General features: G+C 45.2%; 1 long non-coding RNA gene across 1 annotated transcript; it reads right to left on the reverse strand.

Moving 5' to 3' along the window:
• Positions 1–1,777: 1,777 nt before the first annotated feature.
• On the reverse strand, positions 1,778–18,968 carry LOC130438608 (uncharacterized). Its single transcript, XR_008909358.1, has 4 exons — positions 18,868–18,968; positions 15,793–15,952; positions 2,671–2,786; positions 1,778–2,081 (listed from the first exon to the last, which is right to left on the reverse strand). It is a non-coding gene; the product is annotated as an uncharacterized LOC130438608 (long non-coding RNA).
• Between the last annotated feature and the right edge of the window lie 501 nt (positions 18,969–19,469).

Below are 19,469 nucleotides of genomic sequence, written 5' to 3' on the forward strand. Positions count from 1 at the left end.
TTTGCTTTTGGTTTTCAAGTTAGAAGGAATAATTAGGCTAGTGTAGGACCCCTAGTGAAAGGACTCGAACCTTGTGCTTGTGGATATGCAAATTTTTCTTAACAGAAACTTGTGAAGTAATAATAAAACCTCACCGAATGGATGGTACAGTAGCCTACATGTAGGTTCATTGCTGTTTTCTGCTTCATTTGTTTTTCCAGTTTTTTTAGTTCATAAATACGTTTGTTTCGTATGTAGGCTATTTTACGCTATTTTGTTTTTACAACACTTAATTAACTTACAATAACTATTACTAAGTGCACCCATGGGAGAAGTGTAGGCTTATGTGCTTCAACAATATATTTAAGATGCTGTTCTGTATTTAAACAGCAAAAATTGACTGTTGTCTAGCAAAGGAATTTATTAATTTTATAATTTTATTAGCCCACCCTCTAAACTGTTAATAACCCCCTTAGCACCCCCGAGAAAAACGTCCTGGTGTCGCCCCTGATCTGTATGGTTTAAAAGCAATTTTATTGCGTGAAATATATGCAAAGAAGATAAAAGCCACTTAGAATTTAGTATGGATTATCCGCGGTGTCTGACAAATGCAAACAATATCTTAACACCTGCTGACTTATTAAAAATCTTATACACCAGACAAACTGGTGGACAGAGAGAGATTATGGAATTTCTAGAGCAATAATAAAAGCTTTAATCACTTTTTTTCTTTATGAACCATCTTGAAAAGCTGTCGAACCAACAAGTTTCGAATTACAAAGATCTTCAAAACATCCTCTCTCTTACTCTTTGATGTGATATGGTGACTGACGTTGGTGAGTCAGAACTGCATCACATGGACTTTAATTGGCTTCTGCTCAGGGACACTGAGATGGCATTTTAAAAAATATTGTCTGAGTGCCCACCCACTGCAAAGGCATCTGAATCACTGTTTACACTGCAGACAAGTAGCATCCATAGACTACCAGCTGGAAGCTGTAATGTGGCACTACTATACATATCGGAGCCAGTGGAATTAAATTAAATGTGGAGATGGTTAACATGGCTGATCACAGTTATGGAAATGACAAATCCTCCACACTGGCAACCCCACCCACTCACTACTTTAATGACTCAGTATGATTCATTGTGGGGGAGTCGAATCCAGCCTGGCAAGCCCACTGACACCACGATATAAATACATGTGATCTGACCCTACATGTGATTCAGAGGGGTTGCCTTAATTTCACTGTTTAATCAATGGAGTCCCAACCATGATATAACATTGCATGTTTCCAATATGTATCGGAACATCTGAGAATCCTGTTTCTTCAATAATTAAACAGTTTTCCCAGTTGGTGTCCAGGGAAAAACATGCAGGAAATTTGATTTAAGTAATGAGGCCTCTTTTCTCTATTTGAGATTTCCCTAGCTGGTGAGAGACACCTTGTTTTGATGAATACAACTATGCTGAAAGAAAGACAGCATAATATGAAGCTCAAAAATGTGAATGAAATGGAGCTTTTCGGTAATTTAAACCAGACATCCGTGGATTTGGTGTTTTGGCCCCCAGACCCAGGAAAGCAAGCTTTCTGCAGGATACAGGGGAATAAAGGCTGGTATTAACCTTTCTACCACTGAATATTAATCAGCATTTAATAAAAGGAAAACAACCCACTTGCCACTCCAAATATTATCAGTGTGACATTAGCTTTATTTTCATTTTGTGAGACGTTTTGCAAAAAAATTAAGATAAACACTTACGCCTCAGCATTCAATAGTCCGAAAAGCGGGGGGAGTTAGACTAGGAAAATAAAATCATGAAATAAAACAAACATGGCACTTGCCGAGGAGACTGTATTGGACACAGCGTTTTCCTTTGGCTCCGTCTGCTTTGAGAGAGATGCATTGTAGGTTTTGGATTGACGAGGGCAACCACGTTTCCATGTTCATGAGCTGGCGCTAGCCAGGAAGACTCCCATTAGAAGCGAGTGCGTGTGGTTTCTAGTGAACACGCTTGGGACAGAAACACAAATTCCCTCATTTCTCACTGCAGACTAAAATGTCACCGTAAAATCGGAGCAATATGGTCAGTCATAAACCTATAGCAAAAAACAACATTTTATTGAAAGCAGAATAAACACAATTTAAATAAGCTCTTAATGCTAAAATATTGCAGAATGAATTATGAAGAGGAATGTGCCCTCATTGAATCATTATAATAAATGTTGGATGTAATATAAAATGCTATTTATGAAATAGTGCACTCCTATGAGTATACAGTACAAAAGTTAAACATGTCTAGTGAAAATGCTTCTGTGTATTTATTTGCATTGAAAAAGGGACATGAATTCCTTATAACTGTATTCTCCTTTATGTTCCCCGCTTGGACTCTACAAACCTTATGATTCATGTTTCAATGTTACATCTTCTGACCTTTGGTACAAAATAATTAACATGGTCATAAACATTTAGCTTTTAAAGGGACTAATAGTGTAAACTGTTTCTGTAAATGTTCTGTGTTTGATGTTAAGATCCCAGATATACAATGTGATCTCAAACTTTTGGACCCCAATATACTATAAAGTGTTAAGTATATGCAAACAGACAGTTTACAAAGTAAAACAAGGAAGAGTTTATAAAGTAAAACTAGAGTTGTTTTATTCCAACCAAGATTCAGTAGAAAACTACCTGGTCCTGTACACGAGTGTGAAATATGCTTAGACCAGCCAGGCTGAGAAGGAGACTGTTTTGAAAGGCCGATAACATCAGTTGGCACCCAGCAAGAAGCCCACGGCACTGGCCCTCTGTATACACATAGAAAAAAAGGTGAACAGAGCACAGAGAGGGAGGAGTAAGAACACGAGGAGAGGGACAAAGACACAGAAGCATGACAAGAACATGTTTTCACACTACCTCCTCCATCGGCATTGTTTTCATATTAGCTTTCATGTTCTATAAGTCTAAAAAGCCCATTTTTGTGTGGAAATCATAAAGAAGGAATTTGATAATTTCCTTTCTTGTCTCGCTGGGAGTTGCATTTATCACGTATTCAACCTAATCTCACAGAAAACGTCTTGGTTACGTATGTAACCTCAGTTCCCTGATGGAGGGAACGAGACGTTGTGTCGAGAACGACAGATGGGGTTCGCCCTTGAGAACCAATCGACTGACTTCTATAAAAAAAAGGCCAATGAAATATGGCGAATGAAATTTGCATGCCGGTCTCTGCCCCCGGATGTCCGGTATAAAAGGAAGCCGGCGTGCAGCATTCATTTACCTCTTGTTCTGAAGAGCCTGAGAGCCTCTCACGACTGCAGCAGAATACGATACGTTTTGTAGCATAAGGGACACAACGTCTCGTTCCCTTTCTGTCGGACTCTCGCCGTTGTATCGAGAACGGCAGATGAGGTTGCCTACGGAAAACGCCACAACACTGTATCGCGTCACAATCTCTAGCGAACCGACTGTAACAGGCCTGGGCGTGTTAGCTCGATGCTTTCGCGAAACTGTAACCTTCCAGTGTGGTGGTCGGGGATTCCAGAGCTTTCTTGGATAAAGATGGGTACAGCCCTGACCAGTAACCTTTCATTGATGGAGGCCTTAGCTCTCTACTGGTGAGAGGCCGTCCGGCTCGGGTTTACACCAGGTAAGCCCAACTTCCTTAATTAGGAATGCGCTGCAGAGGCCACCTCCTACCCGTGGGGAGGAATATGGTGGATATAGGTATGGTCTCGTCCTTGGAGGAGAACGCATGGAACGTGCGGACTGAGTAGTTAACCACGAGGAGGAGATCCACCTGGGGAAGCTCATGGGTTACCAGGAGTGGGAACCATTCTCATGAGGATACATCAGACGAAACAGCCCACGGAGGGGGTGTTACAGACATCCGGTAGCACTAGGTCCGGTTAGAGCTATCTGTGATAGTTCATATGGTATCCCAGCCTAAGGGGGAAGGCTGCTCTCCCCAGCCAGCCCCCAGGGTGTGCTTGCTTAGTGATGGATGGAATGCCTGTTCTTAACCAGTATTTGGGTAAGAAGGGAGGTTGGTGAGATACCTGTTCTTAGCCATATGTTTGGGTAAGAAGAGAGGTAGATAGCACACTGACCCAACCTACTGGAGGGTGGAAAGGTGCTTTCGCAGGCATACGCCCCACCCCCTGATGCCAGTCCTATATGTCGCCATGCAGGACGTGGGCTGACACCGGGTTTACGCGCAGGTTGTTAACCCTTGCGAAGGTGTTTGGGCGTAGCCCAACCCGCAGCTCAACAGATGTCTGCTAGGGAGGCGCTTCTGGCCAGTGGTCGGCTATACCCCATGCGGAGTGAGCCCTCACTGCCACTGGGCATGGGAGATTCTGAGATCGGAGGTCGTCGTAACAGCATCCACGACCCACTGCGCCAGCCTCTGCTTGGAGACAGCCTTCCCCTTTTGCTGTCCTCCAATACAGACACGGAGCTGGTCAGAGCTTTTGAGCTCTGCGTGCGGTCCGGGCAGAGACGCAATGCATGCGCTGGACACAACACAAATCGGGTTGGGTCTTCCTCCCCGATGGGGAGCACCTGCAATACACCTGGAAGGGAGTAGTGGGAACTTTTTGGGCACGCATCCGGGCATGGGTCTCAAGATAACGTGAGAGTTTCCAGGGCTGAACTCAAGGCAATCCGGGGACACGGAGGATGCTCGGAGGTCCCCTACCCTCTTGAAGGAAGCGAGCGCCATCAGGAGGGCCGTCTTACTCGTCAGGTGAGGATATCGGAACCTCCGAGGGGCTCTTGGGGGGCCCAGAGGCGCCTCCAGGACCACTTTAGGGTCCCAAGAGGGTATGGAGCGGAGATGAGGCGGATTCCGCAACTACATGTGTGGCGATAACGACTACATACACATGCGGGCAATCGCAATATGGATTATATCTTGAAAAGCTCATGGCTATGGAAAGGAAAATTGATGATGCTAGAGACCAAAATGGACAAAGAGAGTAGCCGTGGAATTGGAATGCGGTTTACTCGCCTCAAGACGAAACAACTGCATTCTTATCTTTTCGGCCCCCTGTACCAGGATTGGCCTTGGCCGATACTGGAGAAACAACCCTGAAGGGCAATGTGGCGAGACGCTCTTGCGTTCCCTCCCCCATCATACACACACACACACACACACACACAGACTTTTGGACCTTATCCCTCATACAGACACACACACAAACACAGACTCTGACCGATTCCAAACCTCCGTAGCTTTGACCCGCCAGCTTGGCAAGCGGGTCTGTGTTAAGCGCCATAATGGCTGCAGGACCGGATGGCTGCTTGCCGGAGCTGGATTACTTACCCTATTGCAAGTCTTGTCTATGTGTACTGTGTGCTTGTTTTTCTCCCCACCTTCCTCATGTTATGCTGTATTTCCTTCTTGATACATTTTGTTGCATTGTACTTGTACATGTGTAATGACAATAAATTGAATCCAATCCAATCCAATTCAGTGTGGAGGGGAGATGTTAGTCTCCAGTCTCGTAAGAAGGACAACACAATCCTGATCGAGCACCTCAGTGGGTCTTTCTCATTGAGAGAGACACCAGGACGAGAAGAGGCGCCGTCTAGAGGCGTGTGACCGCCTAGTAGATGGGGCCCTAGCCTGGGGGATGGTCTCCGCCATACAGGGGGAGTAGCCAACTCAGGATCTTCTAGTCCCGTCTAGAGACCAGACATGGGTGTTCCAGAGGTCTGATCTGGGATGCCAGAACGTGTCCTTCCCCTGAGAGAGCAGGTCCTCTCTCAGGGGAATGGGTCAGGGGGAGTCGCTGTCCAGAGCATCAGCGTCTGTGCAAGGAGGCTCCTGGGGGGGGAAGGTGTGCTTCAGCCCGTCCCGCGGTCAGCTGTGCGCAAGGATATCTGTGCCGAGGGGGCCTCGGACATGGAATACCAAAGCGGGCAAATGGTGGTGTTGCGGGAGGCGAAGAGGTTTACCTGGGCCTACCCAAACAGCATCCAAATGAGCTGGACTGAGCGGTGGTGGAGTCGCCACTCTCACGAGGCGTAAACTGACGAGAGAGCGCGCCGGCTGTCTAGTTCAGTTTGCCCGGGGTGTGTGTGTCCCGCAGGGAACTAGTCACCTGTTAACTCCACCGGTTGAGGCGTTGAGCAAGTTGTGTTAGCTGCTGTGAGCGAATACCACCCTGACGATCTGATGTACGCTACAGCTGTAGTGCTGTTCTCGGACAAGCACGTGCTTGTCCCGCACGAGAGGCCACAGCCTGCTCAGTGCAAGTAGGACAGCCCACAACTCTTGGCAATTGATATGCCAGGCGAGGCCGGGGTTCCTCCAACGCCCCTCCTGCATGCCCGTTACACACTGCACTGCACCCCTGCAGGGAGGCATCCGTTGTCACCACGACTTGCCTCATAAGCTGCCCAGAGGGACCTTAGTCCGTCGAAAAGTCATGGAAGACCAGGGGTTATGGTGCGTCGGCAGCAGGGCGTCATCACCATGCGCCTGCTGCCGGTGTGCCACACTCTCCTCGGAAATCGACTCTGAACCCAGTGTTGGAGCGGTCTCATGTGCATCAACCCGAGGGGTATTACCCCGCAAGGATGCCGTGTGTCCCAGGAGCCTCTGAATTGTTTCAGGGGGGCCGCTGTCTGCCTGAAATGTTCCAGGCAGTTCAACACCGGCTGGGCGCGTACTGCGGACAGTTGCGCCAACATGGTGACAGAGTTGAGTTCCATACCGAGAAAGAGGATGCTCTGCACTGGGGAGAGCTTGCCCTTCTCTCGTTTGACCTGGAGTCCCAATCGATCAAGGTGCCGGAGCACCAGGTCCCTTTGTGTACATAACAGATCTCGCGAGTATGCCAAGATAGGCCAGTCGTTGAGATAGTTTAGTACCCGCAGGGAGAAAGGGCGGCTTCCACGATCTTCGTGAAGACCTGTGGAGACAGGGACAGACCGAAAGGGAGGACTCCTTCAGGTCGATTGCCACAAACCAATCCTGACACTTGATAGATGTCAGGACGCGCCTCTGCGTGAGCATCCTGAACGGCAGCTTGTGAAGGTGCTTTGTTCAGGGTACGCAGACCTATGGGACGCAACCCGCCGTCTTTCTTGGGAACGATGAAGTGCGGGTTGTAACCAACTGAACATCTTGGTTTTGAGGGCAAACTCGATGCCTGTTTTGCCCGAAGGGTGGTGACCTCTACCCGAAGTACGGAGGCGTCCCTGCCTCTGACAGAGGGAGAGATGATGCCCCGAAACTTGGGAGAGTCTCTGGCGAACTGGATCGAGTAACCAAGACGGACCGTCCTCATTAGCCACCGAGACAGTGTGGGCAGCTCTCGAGCTCCCAGGGACTGTGACAGGGGGACCAAGGGGACGGTCTGCTTCACCATTCCCACGGAGGGTTTATTCGATGGCTGACAGAGCTAACCATGTCGCAGGGGGAACCCTGGTGGGGCCCCGGAGGGAAGGTTGGCTCTGCTTGCTTACCTAGCTTGCGGGACAGCTGCACGCACTGTCGTTTTGAGAGTGGTAGCAGCTGTCGTGTGTGTACGACCCTACGCCTCGCCAGGGCATAAGGTCGGGTTTGCCGGGCACAGTCCAGTGGAGTGTGCGATCGGCTAGAAGGAACACCCAGGGGGAAGAGAAAAACTCTTTGTGAGTAAGTGGGCGCCAGGCCCTGAAAAGGACCCTGCTTTGGTGAGGAGACAGGAGTCGTCCCGTACCGACCGATCAGAGCCGTAGCTGTGAAGGTCTGGCCCGATGTTGTTCTACCAGAAAGACTCGGAGGCCAAAGTTGAGTATACAACATTTATTTGACAGCTGATAGACAGAATATATATGGATATAATAAGATGGTAACAGTTCTTTGGAGTAGGCCCTGTCCGTGGCTCGCATCCAGAGGGCCAAGAAGTCCTTCATTTCCCGCCTGAGATGGTAAGGCGGGGGCGTAGCCAACCCCCTTGGGGTTATATTGACAGGGACCTCCTGGTGGTGGTGGGGAGGATGGGGGGCGAATCACGTTGCTCCGACTGCGGACATAGGAAGGGGTAAGTGGCGATCTTTTATGTTTCATGTTGGAAGGTGATTGGTTGGGTGTTGATTGGCAATGAGTGATACAGGATTGAGTCTTCCTGGCAGAACTAGCGCTGAAGCTACATTTCTACCAGAAAGACTCGGAGGCCAAAGTTGAGTATACAACATTTATTTGACAGCTGATAGACAGAATATATATGGATATAATAAGATGGTAACAGTTCTTTGGAGTAGGCCCTGTCCGTGGCTCGCATCCAGAGGGCCAAGAAGTCCTCCACTTCCCGCCTGAGATGGTAAGGCGGGGGCGTAGCCAACCCCAGAGAATGATCGTGGGCTTACCTCTGGAGCGGGGCCTACCCCCCCAAAAGAAATGATTTTTTACTCACCTGTTGGTTGGAGTCTCTAGCAGAACCTGCAGAACGACATTAATTATAAATGTTAGTGATAAAACAATTTACCGGTCGCTGGTCATGAGTAACACTGAGACGGGGCCCGATAGGCCACGACATATACACGAGCCTCGATGGGCCACAGTACTGACGAGGCTGACGAGGGGCCCCAGTGACAGAGGTCCCGATAGGCCTCAACACTGACGAGGCTTTGATGGGTCACAACTCTGATACATAGCCCGGAAGGCACGACACTTGAGACAAGGGCCCGATGGGCCGCAGCCACTGACAAGGCCACTATAGGCCACAACATGGAAACGCAGCCCTAATAGGGCACAACACTGAGACGAGGCCCGCTGGGCCACAACACTGACAAGACCCCGAAAGGCCACGACATTATGAGGTACATCCAGCCCCTTCTTTTTGAAAAGGCCCCGACGGGCCACAACCGCTGACAAGGCCGACTAGAGGCCCCAGTGACAGAAGGCCTGCTAGGCCACAACACTGACAAGGCCACGATGGGCCACAACATAGAAACGCAGCCCTAATAGGGCACAACACTGAGACGAGGCCCGCTTGGCCACAACACTGACAAGACCCCGAATGGCCACGACATTATGAGGTACATCCAGCCCCTTCTTTTTGACAAGGCCCCGACGGGCCACAACCACTGACAAGGCCGACTAGAGGCCCCAGTGACAGAAGGCCTGCTAGGCCACAACACTGACAAGGCCACGATGGGCCACAACATAGAAACGCAGCCCTAATAGGGCACAACACTGAGACGAGGCCCGCTGGGCCACAACACTGACAAGACCCCGAAAGGCCACGACATTATGAGGTACATCCAGCCCCTTCTTTTTGACAAGGCCCCGACGGGCCACAACCACTGACAAGGCCGATTAGAGGCCCCAGTGACGGAAGGCCTGCTAGGCCACAACACTGACAAGGCCACAATGGGCCACAACATAGAAACTCAGCCCTAATGGGCCACAACACTGAACAAGCCTTGGTAGGCCATGATACTGAACAGGCCTTGGTGGGCCGTGACACACCACCACCAGTATTTGCAAGATTTACCTGGGAATCAGACGGATAAAGCTCGTTGAGCTGCCATGATGGTTGAGGAGTCCATTCGTATGTAAGACTCGTAAGCGGAAGATGACCATCTACCCATCCGTTTGATGGTTTCAGTTGGGATTCCGCGTTCGGCCGCGGTAGTTGCTGCTCCGATCCTGAAGGAGTGTCCGGTATACTCGAGAGGCGAAAGTTTGCAGGCTTTGCATGCGTTGGTTAGTTTTTCTCTGAACCATGCCTTCGTAACAGGTGCTCCGTTAGGTAGAATGAAAAGTGGAAAGTTGGAAGGGGTTTTGGGGCAGACTTTAAGATATAGTGTCATAGAAGTGAATGGGCAGAATTTGGTATTGTTTTTTGTAAGATTTATTGTAATACCCGTTCGCTTCGTGTCGGTTTTTGTGCTTTTAAGGTTGATTGAGAAGGCAGAGTGGGAAAACTGTATATCAGAAAACGAAAGGTCTTGCGTTGGGTCGAAATATTTTGTTGAGTGTGAGGTGAATTCCCCCGGACGCAAGAATCCGTAGAAAGCTGAAAGGAATATAGCCTCCAGCAGTGTATTAACGTAAGAATCGAATCACGTTGCTCCGACTGCGGACATAGGAAGGGGTAAGTGGCGATCTTTTATGTTTCATGTTGGAAGGTGATTGGTTGGGTGTTGATTGGCAATGAGTGATACAGGATTGAGTCTTCCTGGCAGAACTAGCGCTGAAGCTACATTTCTCCCTGGGGTCTTCCCGTAAGTGTCACTTCTCTCGAGAGGGTTGCTGACGGGGTGGAGGTTTCCTCCTCGACCTCCGCTTCTGGGGTGCTGCCTGTGGGGGCACAGGAACCGGAGCCGATGTCGAAGGGGTCCTGGACTGCCAGAAGCAGACATCACGCGAGATCTCGGAAGCCTCTGGGCGGCCGAGTCGCAGCGCGGTAAAATGTGGCTAATAACCACTGTCTGCTGCTTCACCGTCAAAAACTGCTGGGCGCAGTCCTCGACGGTGTTACCAACAACCCACTCTGCGGGACGGATGCACCAAGAAAGCGGACTTTCTCGGTGTCATTCATCTGCGCAATGTTCAGCCGGGGGTGTCTCTCCTGGACCACTACCGTGGACATCGTCCGACCCAGGACCCGTGCCGCCACCTTGGTCGCCTGTAGAGCACCGTCAATGGTAGCATAGAGATCCTGCATTATACCCAGGTCGGCCTTACCTTCGTGGAGGATGGCCATGGGGTAGAGAGAGGAGGGAGCCTGGCCCGCGGCAGCGCAAGGTTTCGGCACCAGTGATGCCGAAGTCCTACACGCTTTGGATGGTAGCCATGGCCGATTCCCCCCAGGTGGCAGCCGTCTGCGGCAAAGATGCACCGCAGCCGCACGTTCCACCTGGGGGATCTCGATGTAGCCTTTGGCTGCCCCACCATCGAGGGAATTGAGGGAGCCGGAGGTGGTTTGACTGGAGCGGGCCGTGAGTTGAGCGCTCCAAGTTTTACACAGCTCCTCATGCACCTCCGGGAAAAACATGGCACCCGGGGTGGGCGCGTTTTTTTTACCGCGCTGCGACCCCAGGAACGACGCATCCCCGGGTTAGCATGGTTGACATCACTTCTGCTTCCTCCTGAGCTCGACCCCCTGGGGGGGGCTCGGATTTGTCAGAGTTGGATGCCAGTCTCCCTCCGATGCTGCGAGCGACATCTCATCTACGTCACGCATCGTTTCCGAGTGCGTGCCTGAGGATCCGGACGGCATGCCACCGCCGGTTGGGGGACGTTCAAAAGAGCCAATCGGGGTGCGATCGGCCCGTGAGCACTTGGCTGGCGGGTTTACGTTCGCAGAGGTCCCCACATCACTAACGCTGCTAATACAGGCGGACTTCGGGGCCGTAGCCACCGATGTCACGACCCGGGTAGCAGAAGAAATGGTAGCTGGCTCTCGTAGGAAGACAGCCACCCGTGACCGCAACTTCTGAATGACAATCTGCCCGCAGTGCGGGCAAGATGTGTCAACGAACGCTGCTTCAGCGTGCTGGACGCCCAGACACCTAACGCAGCGATCGTGTCCATCCCCCTCCTCGATGAGGGTGCCGCATCCAAGAGAACAGCGGGACATGCCACGCTGGAGATTGCTCAGTCCTAAAAAGGACCTTTTTAGAAATAATCTCTAACACCTCCGTAACCGGCGAGACGCCCAGGGGAAGGTCGCTGTAGGTAGGGACGATCATAGATCCGGCAATGTAGAAGAAGAAGAATTCATTGAATTTGTTTTGTTCGTAGTCATGAGCAAGGCTCTGAAGAACAAAAGGTAAAGGAATGCTGCACGCCGGCTTCCTTTCATACCGGACATCCGGGGGCGGAGACCGGCATGCAAATTTCATTCACCATTTTTCATTGGCCTTTTCTATAGTAGACAGAGTTGATTTGTTCTCAAGGGCGAACCCCATCTGTCGTTCTCGACACAACGTTGAGAGACCGACAGAAAAGGAATCACTATTTTACAGAGTGGGAATTTCATATACATTTTGACCAGTGGCGGCTGCTGATCTTTTAAAGAGGGGAAACTCATTTTTGGCCTAAATCATAAAAATTGTCCATTTATTTATATGTAAATTCTGCCCTACGTTCCTTTTCAAGAAAATGCTCTGTAACCCTGTCGTACCAACTAGGAGTCTTTTCCAGTGACTTTAATTAATGAACAAACGATCTAATATATATATATATATTTAACTCAACGGGAGAAAATGTGGGAATTATGTTAAACTGAAACAATGAATGTGGTGTGAAATTGTGTGAAATATACGATGAAGGTTCAAAATCCGCAATGGGACTGAGTTGGAAATGGATACACAGAGTGATACGCGTCATAATCTGAAGACCACGCCCACGCCCACACCAACCGTCTCTTTGCATTGCGAGAAGCTGCCGCCTCCTTGTCATTTATGATTTATAACAAAAAAAACAAAAAACAATGTCTAAAAGCTGATATGTGACAATGTGTATAGCAAACAAGCTAAAAAAAAACAAGAAATACGTTTTTATAAGCTGTCGACCCCAAAAAACGAGCGTTTTAGGACATAAAAGTGGATTAAAAAGAGATGACAGACCCTCCAATCATCACGCAGACGCTCGGAGTCCGGGCCAGCCCACTCCTCCATTCATCCCAGAGACGCTGAGCGTCCGTGGGCGGGACATAATCGCAGCATTATCCAATGACCGTCTTGTTTCTAAGCACTGAAAAAAACTGTTTAAAGCAGCCCCATTGAAGTCAATGGACGCTGGGCTTCAACAGAGTAATGCACTGTACACTACGGGAATGAATGAGAAGGAAATCGAGTCAGCCGACCTAAGTAGCTGATTCTGAAAGAAATTGTTTTCGTTCGAGATGAACGTGTTTAACACATTTTTAGTCAATAAAATGTTAACATAATAGTACATATATTTGACCATTCATTTTTTGACAATTATAGGGGAAGCTGAGCTTCCCTTGCAGTCTTAAAGAAATTGCGTCTGATTTTGACGTATGGGTCAACATTTTTACTGAAAACAGAACAGTCACATTTAATCATTAAAGAAAGTTCACACACAAATAAAAAAATCTTTTTTAAACATAAAATAAGATATTTTGAAGAATGTGGGAAAGCAAACAGATCTGGGGAACTTTTGACTACTATTGTAATTTTTCTATGGTAGCTTTCCAGTATTCTTACCTTTATGTATTAAAACAGTGTCTTTACGACAGTGTGTGTGTTCTCTGCGAATTAAACGCCTTCATTGTGTTGATGGCTAAATCTGCCTAGAAACACCAAGCTATTTTATACAGCTTTCTTAAAGGTTCTTGAATATGTTTGTTTATTTATTTTCTTGTTTGTTTCTGCTTTTCAGAAGTGACCCTGAAAGGTCTACAGCATTTAACCACACGTGTCACATTTTTCCCATCATTAGTAAGACACACAGTGCCAGTTAACACACGCTGACGCTGCTTTCCTGTACGATGAGGCCTTGTACAGTCCTGTATTGTGGAAAGGAATCTAAGACCACTATACCCCTTAATAGGTCGGCAAACGTCAATAACCCTCTGCCAATATTAACAGTGAACATTAGCTTAAGTGTACAGTCAGATTTTTTTTTTATAATGTGTTAATTCCAGGCAAACATCAGTTATGTTCAATAAAGGGGACGTGTTGAGGGCTTTGATGTGAGCTGTTTGTGATATCCACTTTTAGGTGATGGGACACGTTGGAGGAGTCTTGAAGGTCAGTGTGTTATTGCAGTTATGTTACAGTAAAGACTGACCACGCAAATTTTCAGCAAGTTTTTGGGCTGAAAACAGCATCATTTCTACTTGGGAATATAGTGTGACTTTCGTCTGTGTGTATTTGCCCTGTCAGCTGATACTAGAGCACTTGCTAAAAGGTTTGGTTTTAAAAAGCTCAATGTCTGGATTTTTTTAAATAAAAAATTAGAAGTATGTTGCATGACAACTCTTATATGCATAAAAATACTGCTCTAAGCGCCAGAGGTTAGGGCAGTGAGACGTAATGCTAAGCATATACACATGCTAATACATCTTAATAGGTACACAAATGTATAGACGCATATAACTCTATAATTTGACAATGAATAAATATATGCAATCATTTACATTTAGTCACATAGCAGATGCTTTACAAATGAGGTAAACGATAGAAGCAATTAGTACAACACAAGGCCAACGATGCATAAGTGCAATCAAAATCATCCATTAACACATATTAGTGTGCTAAACTAAAGCAGACAATGACCTTATGACTATACTCAGAGGTTTCTTATACACCACTAATAGTGCAGACATGAAGGGCACATGTACATTGGGTCAAGACATCAAATCAGATTTATTATTGTAATAATCTTAATAAATGTGTCTTGCATTAAATATTATTTCTAAAAACAATTTGATCAAAATTTCCGTTAAACAACTTAAATTCACAAACAATTATAGACATGGCATGAAAAGTCCCTGTTTTAATGTTTTCATGTAAGTGTAGATGTTTTCTAATATTCGCTCATCCAAGAGCTACACAGGTAGAACTGGCACAGCACTAGTGTGTTGACATGATGTTTGCCTCTGTGCTACAGGCCGCAATAATCAGATACATCCATGTCCTTTGCGACCATCTGAGAACATCGAAAACCAGGCTGGTTTAAACAGAGTGGCAATTTTTAGAATGTGAACTTGCCCAGTGTTGACTGTCCTAGGCAATTGCTCTAACCAGAGATGTTACATTTTCTCCCAAATTGACACAACTTTAAAAAAGCAATGTAACTACGACATCATCGGTAGAACCGGGTACAGAAAATATCACAGGAACTGGTTTCAACTACTGAAATTTGAGCAAACAAATAACAAACATGCAGTTTCATTAAAAACCTTATGGTAAACTTTTTTTAGGAAGAAAGTGGGAAACATGAGAGGAGGGGGAGGGGGAGATCCTAGAATAGGGGTTTGGGGGAGATCCTAGTATTTAGAGTGCTAATCTTTTCCTGAACTCCACAAAAACACATAAAGATAGTGTTACACACCACAGTGTCTCACAGTAGCAATTTTTTTATTCTCACTTCCAACTTCTGTATTTTTTCTCTCTCCTTTCAATCTGAGTCATACACGTGCATCCTGATGGAAGAGATTTCAGGAAATAAAGCTTGACAATTTCCTCGGAGTGTAATATAAGAATCCATGAGCACAGAGGAGAGTCCACAGGGTTGCTGCAATCTCATGAAATACATGTGTAGATACCGATATCATTATGCATGTATGTCTACATGTGCATTTACGTGCGTCTAAAGTGGCAGTTTCGGTTTCTAGAAAGTTCCTGTCTTGCTGTGCCAGTTCAATGTCCCAGGACAAAACCGGACATGTCTGTATGTGTGTGTGTGTGTTTGTGTATAAGTGCACCACAATTTTATCCTGCATTTCAGTCTACCTCTTCTTATGTTCAGCTGCAATACACAGTGCTTCCATCAGTTAGCACACAACGGTTTAAACACAGCGCCAGTGCTGTCCCATAAGTCTCGGCTCCCTCCCTCACAAAATACATCTTCAATAACAGTGATGAGGAAGTTACCCCAGTGTACACAGGCATCTGTGTTTCCTAATAATTACTCCACCAAAAAAGAAAAGGAAAAATACACAACATTTTTTTACCATGCACCTTTTTTACTGTACTGACCTCTTAGGTCCAGTTGTGGAGGGACTGTTAGCCATGGTCTAAAAAGTAGTTTTTTAGACAAAGAGTGTTTATCTATATAAAGTAATTTCTGCTGCCATCATTTTTCAACCACATTTCTTGGCGTGTGTGCACGTTTACCTGTGCGTATGAGGTGGAAAGAGCTGGGGGCAGGAATTAAAGTGAGTTGGGCTGGGCTGGTGGCCCAAGCCATTGGATCTCATCACTCCTTCATTATGCTGGCATGTCAAGGAATCAAACTAACTTTGTAAAAAGAATAGGCCCTTTCATTTAGCATGGCCTGCAGGATAGAGAGAGAGAGAGAGTTTGTATAAATAAAAGAAATACACAATCATACATATTTTTAGATTCATAAAGTATCGGAAACTCCATTTTATTTATTTATTTATTTATTTTTGTCATACAAAATGCTTGCTAACGTTAAGCTATTGCATCTATTGCTGACATATTAGATATAGTAAATGACAGGAAATTGGTAAAAATTAACTTGCTAAACAAACAGCTATTTTTAGTCTGTTGTGATAATTAAATGAATGAATGCCACCACATTCACATTTTTGAATTACTACAGATAAAAAGGAAAAATTTACATTGTTGCTCTTTATTTAAATATATTATTAGGGATACATTAAGAATTGGGCGTGCATGTTGCATAGTTGTATTTGGGGCATGAACTAACGCTCGGCTTTGGGAGGAATCTAAGGAGGCTTTAAAAAATTACACACAAAACAAGTGCTAAGTTTACTGAGACAAGGCCCAGGACAAGGAGTACAAAATATTGCTACACGAGAGGAAAAACAAATATTAATACCAGATAAAATTGTAATGAATGTATGCTTTATTTCCTTTCTGTTTTTTTATGCATTTGCATTTTATCTAGTTTATGCCATACACCTCAAACTGTATGTTTATGGTTTAATAAAACCTGATTCAACAATGAAGTAAATATTGTACAAATATGCCCCCTATGACATCACTTTTGTCCACTACATTAGATAACTGCTTCTATGAAAAAAAAGTATAAAAACTACACATATCACACTTTCCAAGATCTACTTGAAGGTTTGATTTGGATCAAACATTAATCAAGTAATATTCAGAACCCATGACTGGATAATCACCTAAACATGACAGCATATATTACTGTAATCAACAACGGTATATTACATACCAGTACCCCACCAACGGCCCTTTTTCTAAAATCGCTGAAATGCACCCATAGGTTATCATCAGTCACCCATCTCTCTCAAATTAAATCCAACTATGCCTAGTACTGCAAGAAACAATTCAATTTAAAACATGCTGTGCTTTGACTTAACCAGCATCCAGACCGACTAAAGTTTCGCTGCATCAGAGAATCTCGATATGTGAAAATCAAGGGCATGTCTAGTGTCTGCTTTTCCACTGGCTGAGGCCTCCCGCTGACAAACCAATTTCATAAGCCTCAAGCCACCCACTGCCATCCCCTTTAAAGCCCAAAAGAGTCCTTTAAGGTGTGGATCTGTCATTAGCACATTTAGGTTGGCGCAAAAGCACATTGTTATTTGTAAGAGCCAGTGCTTGCACCAGCTGTATCTTTGGAGCTGCCCTGGTTCCCGTGGCTTTGCGCCTGTTAGGCTCACTGCGGCTGATCTCCCAGACTACATTTGAGGTGCTTAACATTTTTTTACCAGCTCTGCTAGTCAACTCAGCTAAAAATGATGCCATAACTCACATTAGTATGCAAGCTGCATTCGAGACAAAGTATGTCTGGGGTTTTGTGGCCTTTGGTGGTTGCCATGGCATCAAGCAAACTTAAAAGCAATGGATAGTGAACTAGGAGGAAAAGTAGCAGTGGAATTGAGAAATCTAACACGTAAGAAACATCTGGATCAGACAACTTTACTTGACGTATGTTAGCAAACGTTACATTTTGTTCTGCTTCAACCAGATAGTAAGTCGTAAATCACAAATAGCAACTAAGTGCTTGGAAGAACCTATGACCTCAGCTTAGCCCTGGGACTCAGAACCAACATCACTAGCATGGTGTCGCTAAATTATCACTTTTCTATGTAGGCTTAGCAGACACCAAAACAAGATAGTAACAAGAATGTACAGTCATCTTTGACAACAGCTGAAATGACAAAATCCTTCAGACTTCACAGGAAAAGCTGCATGTTGGTTTTCTACAGTTCTAGTAATGGCAGCAAAAAGAAGGTTATTCAGATTTAGATGAAAAAGTTAGGCTACATTAAATCAATAAACACTAGACTAAAATGTAAAGTGATGTTACAAGCCAGATTGTTTTTTTTCTAATTAACAAATGTTAAAGAGCTAAAAGACAGAAATTCTGAACAGCTTGGAGTGAACTCAGAATTCACTTCAAACGCCGCACAGACAAAGTAAGGAATGACAAACATGATTTGCTAGTTTACCTCAAACGTTTGCTCAAAATCTTCACACCACCACTCCAAAAAAAGATGAGAAGTTTCCCAAGGCCTTTTGTAAGATCTCAGTTTCCCTGGCATGGCTTACGATGTAACAAGGTATGCATTTGATGTAATATTAAAAGACATATTTGGTGATTGATATGACTATCCACCTATTTTTTTCTTTGATAAGTTTAAACAGGCATGTCTAATACAAGTCTTAAGAGCATGTTATATTTGTTTCTTAGTTTAAATAATAATAATACAACAGCTAAGTTATAATAAGGATACAGTAGGCCTATAAAAATATCAAATAAACATATGGGGGCAAATTATTAAAAGTGCACTGCATTTTGCCATCTGTTACAATTTACTTTACAGGATGTAGGTAGGTGTATCTCATTTAAAACACTGCAAGGGCAAACATCCATCCCAACTAACTGAAACCCATATCTTCAACTCAAATGCCGCTTCTGTTTTAACAGGTGGTATAAATTCAAAAGCAAGTTGCACTTCTATGTCTTGAATATCTTCATAAAACAGTTGTTAGTAATATTGTTGATAGCTGTAAAAAGTTGAGAAGTTATTGGTTACAGCATAAATGTGGTAGCATTTATCTAATTGGTTATATCAGGGGTGATATTATCTCTAATAGTCACTGGCAGCAGCAATCATAGCAGCAGGATCTTAGGCCTACTGCAATTCAAGAGAACAAAAAAGTGCAGTTGTCAAAAATCAGTTGATAAGAAAGTATGCAAAGTTAAAAAGCTGTCATTCACACATATACCGTTCGCTTAAGTCTGTTACAATAAATAAACGAAGTCTCTCCTTCCTATTAGAGACGTGCTGTTAACAGAAGAGCGAGCGTGCAATTGTCGAAGGTCCGAGAAGTCCTGTTATGTTTATGTTTGAAGTGAATAATTTAAATAAACACGTCCAATGTAAATAAACGGTGTGTGTCGAAGCGAGGAGGAATCAAAACGCTCACAGTTCAGTTTCTGTATGGGGAAGCTGAGCCTTAATTAAACTGCAGGGCAGATAGGATTACCGACTGGTTGCGCATTGCAAGAGCTTGACAAAACGCAAACAAACAGCTTTACAACATCGAGAACGTCTTTTCCCTTTTGCACAGCAACGGACAGAAAGAGAGAAGGTGATATTCATGCATGGTACAAATCACTCATCAATTTCTTATACAATCTTTTGTTATTGTTATATTTAGCTTTTTCTAGTCCACAAGCAAGTTTAGTTTATGTCGCGCAAAGACGCACGCGACTTAATAAATGGCGCCATTAATTAAATATATAACTGTTGAGTGACAGAAACTACACAGCCATTAGCTGTTTCTAATCAATATTTCATGGCCGGGATTTGGCAGAAAATTATTAT

This window comes from Triplophysa dalaica, chromosome 17 (genome assembly GCF_015846415.1).
Source record: "Triplophysa dalaica isolate WHDGS20190420 chromosome 17, ASM1584641v1, whole genome shotgun sequence".
NCBI classification, from domain to species: Eukaryota; Metazoa; Chordata; class Actinopteri; order Cypriniformes; family Nemacheilidae; genus Triplophysa; species Triplophysa dalaica.